Source organism: Sturnus vulgaris, unplaced genomic scaffold (assembly GCF_052056855.1).
Source record: "Sturnus vulgaris isolate bStuVul1 unplaced genomic scaffold, bStuVul1.hap1 Scaffold_195, whole genome shotgun sequence".
Classification (NCBI taxonomy): domain Eukaryota; kingdom Metazoa; phylum Chordata; class Aves; order Passeriformes; family Sturnidae; genus Sturnus; species Sturnus vulgaris.
Window position 1 is genome coordinate 9,001,645 of NW_028276170.1, and position 6,688 is coordinate 9,008,332.

Below are 6,688 nucleotides of genomic sequence, written 5' to 3' on the forward strand. Positions count from 1 at the left end.
GGTGTCCGTTCAGCCTCTCTGCTCCTGTCCTAGAGCACATTGCTGTATCCAGAGTGCAGTACGTGCTTTTACAGATAGATATTTACATGTGATTATTTTATACACGATTCTCTTGGAGTGAGTTACTGTGATGGTAATTCCATGATCCTCTGCTTTGTGCCCAAAGAATGGTTATTGTATCTAAACCCCGGCAGCCCGGGAGGGGATGTGTGCGGGGCCGGGGCGGGGAGAGGCTCCTTGTTCATTCCGCGGGCGTTTTGAAGCCTCGCTGCTCGGGTTTTCCGCGGCTCTCTCTGTGCACCGTGGGTTTCTGTTTGCCTGAGAAGCGGTTTTGCCCCAAGCAAACAAAGGATTTTTCCCCTTTTCTCGGCTCGGAGAGGCTGCAGGGGCAGCCTTGCCGTGCCTGGAGGCGAACTGAGCAGCTGCTGTGTCGCAGCCCGGGGGCTCCGCGCCGGCAGGAGCGGAGCGGCGCCGCTGCAGCCCAAAGCCGCTGCGAGCCGGGCCGAGCCGGGAGAGAAAACAGCCCGAGGCTTCAGCCTCGCTGCTTCGCCTGCCGGGACCGTGCCCGCGGAGCCCGGCTGGGGAGGAGTTCAAGGGCAGGCGAGCCCCGGGCTTTCATCTCCTTCGGGACAGCCCCTGGTTGGTTTTTCCCCTGCGGGAGAAGCGGCGCCACCTGTACAATGTGTTGTGAGCAGGGATTTCTCTGGCATTTTGGGTCATTTTCCCTGGTGAGTGTGGGGAAAGGTCTGATAATTTAATATCCAGATGTCTGGGAGGTGTTTTTTGCTTTGTGGGCTCACTGTTTGTTAATAAACTGTTGGAGTTTTTTCCTCTTTCATCTATTAATATTTATTTCCCATTGGTGGAAAGGGACTATTGGAACCCTGCAGAGAAGACAGCACTCACTCCAGTGTGCTTTTTAAAATCGTCTCTCAAACTAAGATACCCATCCCTGTGGCCTCCTGTCCACTCACTCCAAGGGACTCCGGTGGCTCTCCCAGTCCATCCCAGTCTCTCCCAGTGTCCTCACAGTCCCTCCCAGTGTCACCAGAGTCCTTCCCAATTCCTTTTAGTCCACAGACATTCCTTTCCCAGTCCACTCCCAGACCTCCAACCTCTCTCCCACTGCCATCCCAGTGCCTCCCCAAATCTCTCCCCTCTATCCAAGTGCCCTCTCAAATCCTTTTCAGTCAAATCCCAAACCTCCACTCTTTCTCCCATTGCCCCAATCCACTCCACTCTCTCCCAGTGTTCCCCTACTCTCTCCAATTTCATTCCCAGTCGTTCTCAGTGCCACACCAGCCCTCTCCCATCTCTCCCAGTCCCCCCCAGCTGATCCCAGTGTGTCCCCACTCTCTCCTAGTGTGTCCATCTCGCTGCTTCCCTCGAGCTCCCAGCCCGGCCCCGGCTGCCTGCTCTGCTCCCTGATGGATTTCTACCCTGCCGACATCCAGCTGAGCTGGTTCCAGGGCCACCAGGAGCTCTCGGGACACGTGGTGGCCACCGACCTGGTCCCCAATGGGGACTGGATTTCTACCAGCTCCTGGTGCTGCTGGAAACTCCCCCCGGCACGGGGTCAGCTCCAGCTCCAGGTGGAGCACGTCAGCCTGGAGCACCCCCTGAGCCGGCACTGGGGCACGGCCCGGACCCCACAGTGTGGGGGGAGTGGGGGAGGCGCTGGGGGAGCTGGGAGAGGGATTGGGCTGTGCTGGGGTAACTGGGAGAGAGTTTGAGACAGCCTGGTTTAAACTGGGAGAATGGATTGGGTGTCTAGAATGGCTGAGGAGTTTGAAGGATGTTAGGAGGGTGGGATGGGGTTCCGGGGATCCTGGTGGGCACTGGGAGGGAGTCTGGGGGTGCTGGGTGTAACTGGGAGGGATTTGAGTGAACCTGGAGGAGCTGGAAAAAGATCAGGAATTGGAAAGCGGGGGTTGGAATTAGGTTGGTTGTGCTGGGAAGAGACCTGGAGGGGTCTTGGTGAGTCCTGGTGGGGTTGTGAAGGGACTGGTAGAAGGTTTGGGGGTCCTGGGGCAGAGGGGAGCAAATGGGAGGGAGTTATGCCATTTTGAGAAGGACAGGAAGGGCTTTGGTGCATCCCAAGGAAGCTGGGAAGACAGGAGAATGTTTTAGGGAGCTCTAGGTGGGCTGGGGGAGATTGGGAGGATTCTTCGAGTGGCTTGGAATGTCCATGAGAGGTTTTGGTTGGTCCTGACCCCTGTGGTCCCCTAGAGATGTCGCCCGACGCTGCCCACAGTAAAGTGCTGATGGGGATGGGGGCTCTGTGTTGGGCTTCGTCTTCGTGGCACTGGGGCTCAGCTACTAAGTGTGCAAGGAGAGGGGGGGTCCCGGGGGTCGTGTTCCCCATCCCCCAGTGTGTGTGCTCCTCCTAGGGACCGCCAGCCGGGGGTCACCACCTTTTCTCTACCCACAGAGCTCCTGAGCCAGCAGTGTCTACAGCCCCTCCCCGTGGCCTCGGACCCAGCCAGGATCCCACGCTCAGTCCCCACGCTGATTTTGAGAGTGTAGTGCGCCCCCTCCAACCCTGTGTTACTCTGTCCAAGCCAAGCTGCTCCCAGCGCTCCCAATAAAGCTTCCAAGTTTTACCCAGTTCCATTTACTTGGGGGCGGGACTGGGGAGGGACTTGGGGGAACCCCGCGGGGGGATCGTGACTGGGGGGAAGGGTGGGGTCCAGGTGGGGAACACTGTGTGCTGCGGGTCTGCCCGGCAACCGGTGAGTCATCACAGCTGCTCTCTCTCATTGGCTGAATCTTCTTCATCGCATTCTCTGATTGGCTGAGAACAGGCCCGGCGTTGAGAGAAGGAACAGGAGAGATCCCGCCCCGAGCACCGGCACGGGAACAACAGAGCCAGCCTGGGCACAGCGAGGGAATTTATTACCAACCAAATCACAGCAGCACAAGGAAAAGAGAGAGAAATCTCTCCAACACCTTTCCCCCACCCCACGGAGATCACCAGGACCACGGATCACCAGGGCTCTGCCCAACGGGGGTCACTGAGGATCATCCAACACCGAACCTCCCATGGGAAATGGAGCTGGAGCAGAGCACGAAGCTCTTCCCACACTCGGGGCACTCACAGGGCTTCCCTTAGTGGTGACTCCGTTGGTGTTTGGTCAAGTGAGAGCTCTGTGAGAAGCTCTTCCCACACTCAGGACACTCGTAGGGCCTCTCCCCAGTGTGGATGCGCCAGTGGACAGTGAGGGTGAAGTTGCGGTTGAATCCCTTCCCGCAGTCGGGGCAGCGGAAGGGCCTCTCCTCTGTGTGAATCCGCTCATGTAGGAGGAGATTGGAGCTGGTGTGAAACCTCTTCCCACACTCAGGACACTCGTAGGGCCTCTCCCCAGTGTGGATGCGCTGGTGTTTTCTCAGGTCAGAGCTCCATCCAAAGCTCTTCCCACATTCCGAGCAGGTGTAGGGCCGTTCTCCTGTGTGGATCACCTGGTGCTGGATCAGGTTGGAGCTGTTGCTGAAGCCCTTCCCACATTCCCCACACTGGTAGGGCTTCTCCCCAGTGTGGATCCTCTGGTGTAGGATCAGCTGGGACCTGTAGTTGAAACCCTTCCCACATTCCAAGCACTTGTGGGGCTTCTCCCCTCCAGGAGGCTTCTCCACCAGCTCTGAGCTCTGCCTGGATCTCCGGCCGCCTTCCCGGCTCAGGGAGGGTCTTTCCTCCTCGCAGCTCCCTGGGCTGGGTTTGCAGCCCCTCCTCGTGAGAGATATCCAGGGCTTTTCTGCCTCCTCCATCCCTGCACACCTGAGGAATGAAAATTCCTGGATTAGGGGGAAATAACAAGAAGAGAGCTCCATAAACTGGGTGTTCCTCCTTGCCCAAGTTCATCTCTGGTAGTCATTGAGCATCTTGTGTCTGTAATAACCTCCCAAACACCAAGATTCCTGCTTCAAATCCTCCAAACTTTAACACACGGATCAAAAACTCCCCAAATAACAAGCTTCAGCCAAAATCCCCTCCAGACATGTGCTGGTTTGAAAGCAAAACCAATGAGAGAATCAGTCAGAAATACAATTCTATAGGAAAAAAGATAAGAGAAAAAAAATACATGCAATAGTACAAAAGAAAACAACTGACAGAATCAGAATACAACCTGACACCCCGCTAGTTAGGGTGGTGGTAGCAGTACCGATGAAGGGGTCTTGTTGTAGTAGTGATGCTGTAGAAAGGTCTGGTAGCTCTTGTCCTCTGGAAACCAGTGGGTAAGGGCTGCCTTGGTGTTCCAAATCTCAGATTTTATCTAGGTAGGAAAGGCTTGGCTCCTCCCCCTGGCTGGAGCATCTCCCAATGGGATGATGGAATTTTATCAGTCATGCAGTGGCACTCAATGGCCCATTAACAGAAGATATCTTCCTGGAGGAAGGATGGGTTGTGGAAAAGATAAAGAACACTGCCCCACCTGGTTTTAACAGATGGCCCATTAGCAGAGGATATCTCCCACAGAGATAAGGATCCCTGCTCCACCTGTTTTTTTCCATCACTCTTTGTTCTTTTGTTTCTGCCCAGGAGCTCTGACTGGTTACTTAATGTTTGCTACTGATTTCCTCTCCCTTTTGAAGATGAAAATGGTAAAAGTGTCTTTGACCTGCCTTGCTGGATATTGTGAAGAGGAACAGTCATCTACTGCAAGTGGAAGTGTCACAGGTGGAGCAGAGTTCTGTGAGTGCTGTATCAAACCAGACCTCGTCAGAGCTGCCAGAACAACTGGTCCATGCTGCCCTTCACTGCTCTGCCTGTTCCCCACTGTTTCATGCCAGAGTAATTTAACTGCTGTTAATTGGGTGTGTGTTTCACTCGAGCCAGTCCAGCAGAACCAGCAGAAAGCAGCCCCAGAATGAATGGGGCTCTGCAGAGGAGCCCCAGACTATTCATCAGCCTGCCCGCAGAACTGGCTCCAACTCTGAACCCTTGTGACCACACTCTGAAGAAGACACACTTCTGATATTTCTGAGGCACTTATGACTGAGGCACTGCACGTGCTTGTGCAGGTAAGAATCCCAAAGTTCTTTCTTACTTCAGGAAAAACCCTGCAGCAGTGCATACCCAGCATCAGTTGTCAGCACATCCTGGCTGCACGTGCAGGAGAAGCAGCAGCAGCATTGTACACGTGGGTTTGTTAAGCTGTATTCCCCTACACTTTGAACAGTGCTCATCACAAACATATTTAATGGCACACCGGTGCCATACATTTCTCCTAAAAGCCTGCCTTGTAACTAAACTTTGCTGGAAAATTAATGCCGAGGATGAACGAGCAACTTCGGTCTCAGTCCGGAGGTGGAGGGGTTCTAAACACTGACTTTCCAAGAGCAGCATCTCTCCTGAAGCGCTCGGGGCCACCCGAGGCGCCGCCGGGAGCGCGGTGCAGAAGCCGGCCCGGACTCAGCCGCAGCGCCGGGCACCGCGCATCGCTGCTCTGCAGGGCGGCCCGCACGTCCTCCAGCAGCTGCCGCAGGCTGCCCTTCTCCTGCTGCAGCTCGGCCATGCGCTCCTCGGCCCGCTCCAGCGCCACCATCTCCTCGCAGCGCTCTCGGGAGCAGGGCCCCGGCGGCCGCCGCTCGGGCTGGGCGGGGGCTGCGCGGGCGGATGTGGCTCTCGATGTGCTCGCCCTCCCGGCCCAGCGGCAGCCGCGGCCCCGCGCGGGTGCTGAAGTGGCCGCAGAGCCGCGCGTGGAGCTGGCGGAAGGTGAGCTCGGCCCAGAGCCCGTCCCACAGCCCCGCGCACTCCTCGGGCTCCGCCGCCTCCTCCGGCCCCAGCGCCCGGCACAGCGTGCGGGACTCCTCGCCGGGGATGCGGCCCGGCCCGGCGCAGTCCCGCTGCTGGAAGATCTCCTGCAGGGACTGCTCCGGGCCGCTGGCCAGCACGACCATCTCGTTCTCCACGCCGCGCTCCAGCCCGTAGCGGTGGGCGAGGGCGCTGAGCAGCCACTGCGTGCGCCGGGCCGGCCGCCCGGAGGGGTCCCAGCCCTCAGGCGGCTCCATCGCGCCCGCCCGGCCCGCGGCGCTGCCCGAGCATCCTGAGCGCCGCCCGCCCGAGCGCTCGGCCCCGGCCCCGGCACGGAGCGCCCGGCTCGCCCCGCACGGAGCCGCGTCCGCCTTTGTCCGGCAGGAGCAGGGACTCGGGCAAAGCGGGCAGGTGCCGCCCTGCTCCCTTTGTGTGCCAAGCCCGAGCCCCAAGTGTGGTTCTTATTTCTTAGCTAATTTCTCCCTGGTTTCTCTCTGACACAAGCAAGACAATAGCATCGCACAATCCAGTTTGACAAGTAAGGCTTGTGAACGAGTGAGCGCTTCCACTAAATTAAAAACCCAATGTGTGTAGCCGTGGAATGGGGTTTTAACCCTTTAAGTGCGGCGGAAATAAGATGCACAGCTACATGGTCATCTTTCATGACAGGAAGAAAGAGACAAGTTTATTCAGAAATACACTTGGTTTTATAGCATGACTCGTAATTCCCAGAGTAGAGAAAAGATGATTGGTTCAGACAGAAGACACCCCATTTCCAGGGACTGGTCACACATAACAACAGCTGTTCTATCTTTGTTACTAATTCCTTTTTATTTTGACCAAATTATCAGCCTGGGAGAAATTCTCCCTAGCCTTGAGCTGGACCAGCTTATCAGCTGGGAACAGAGCTGAAAAGCTCCTGCCTGGAATATTATT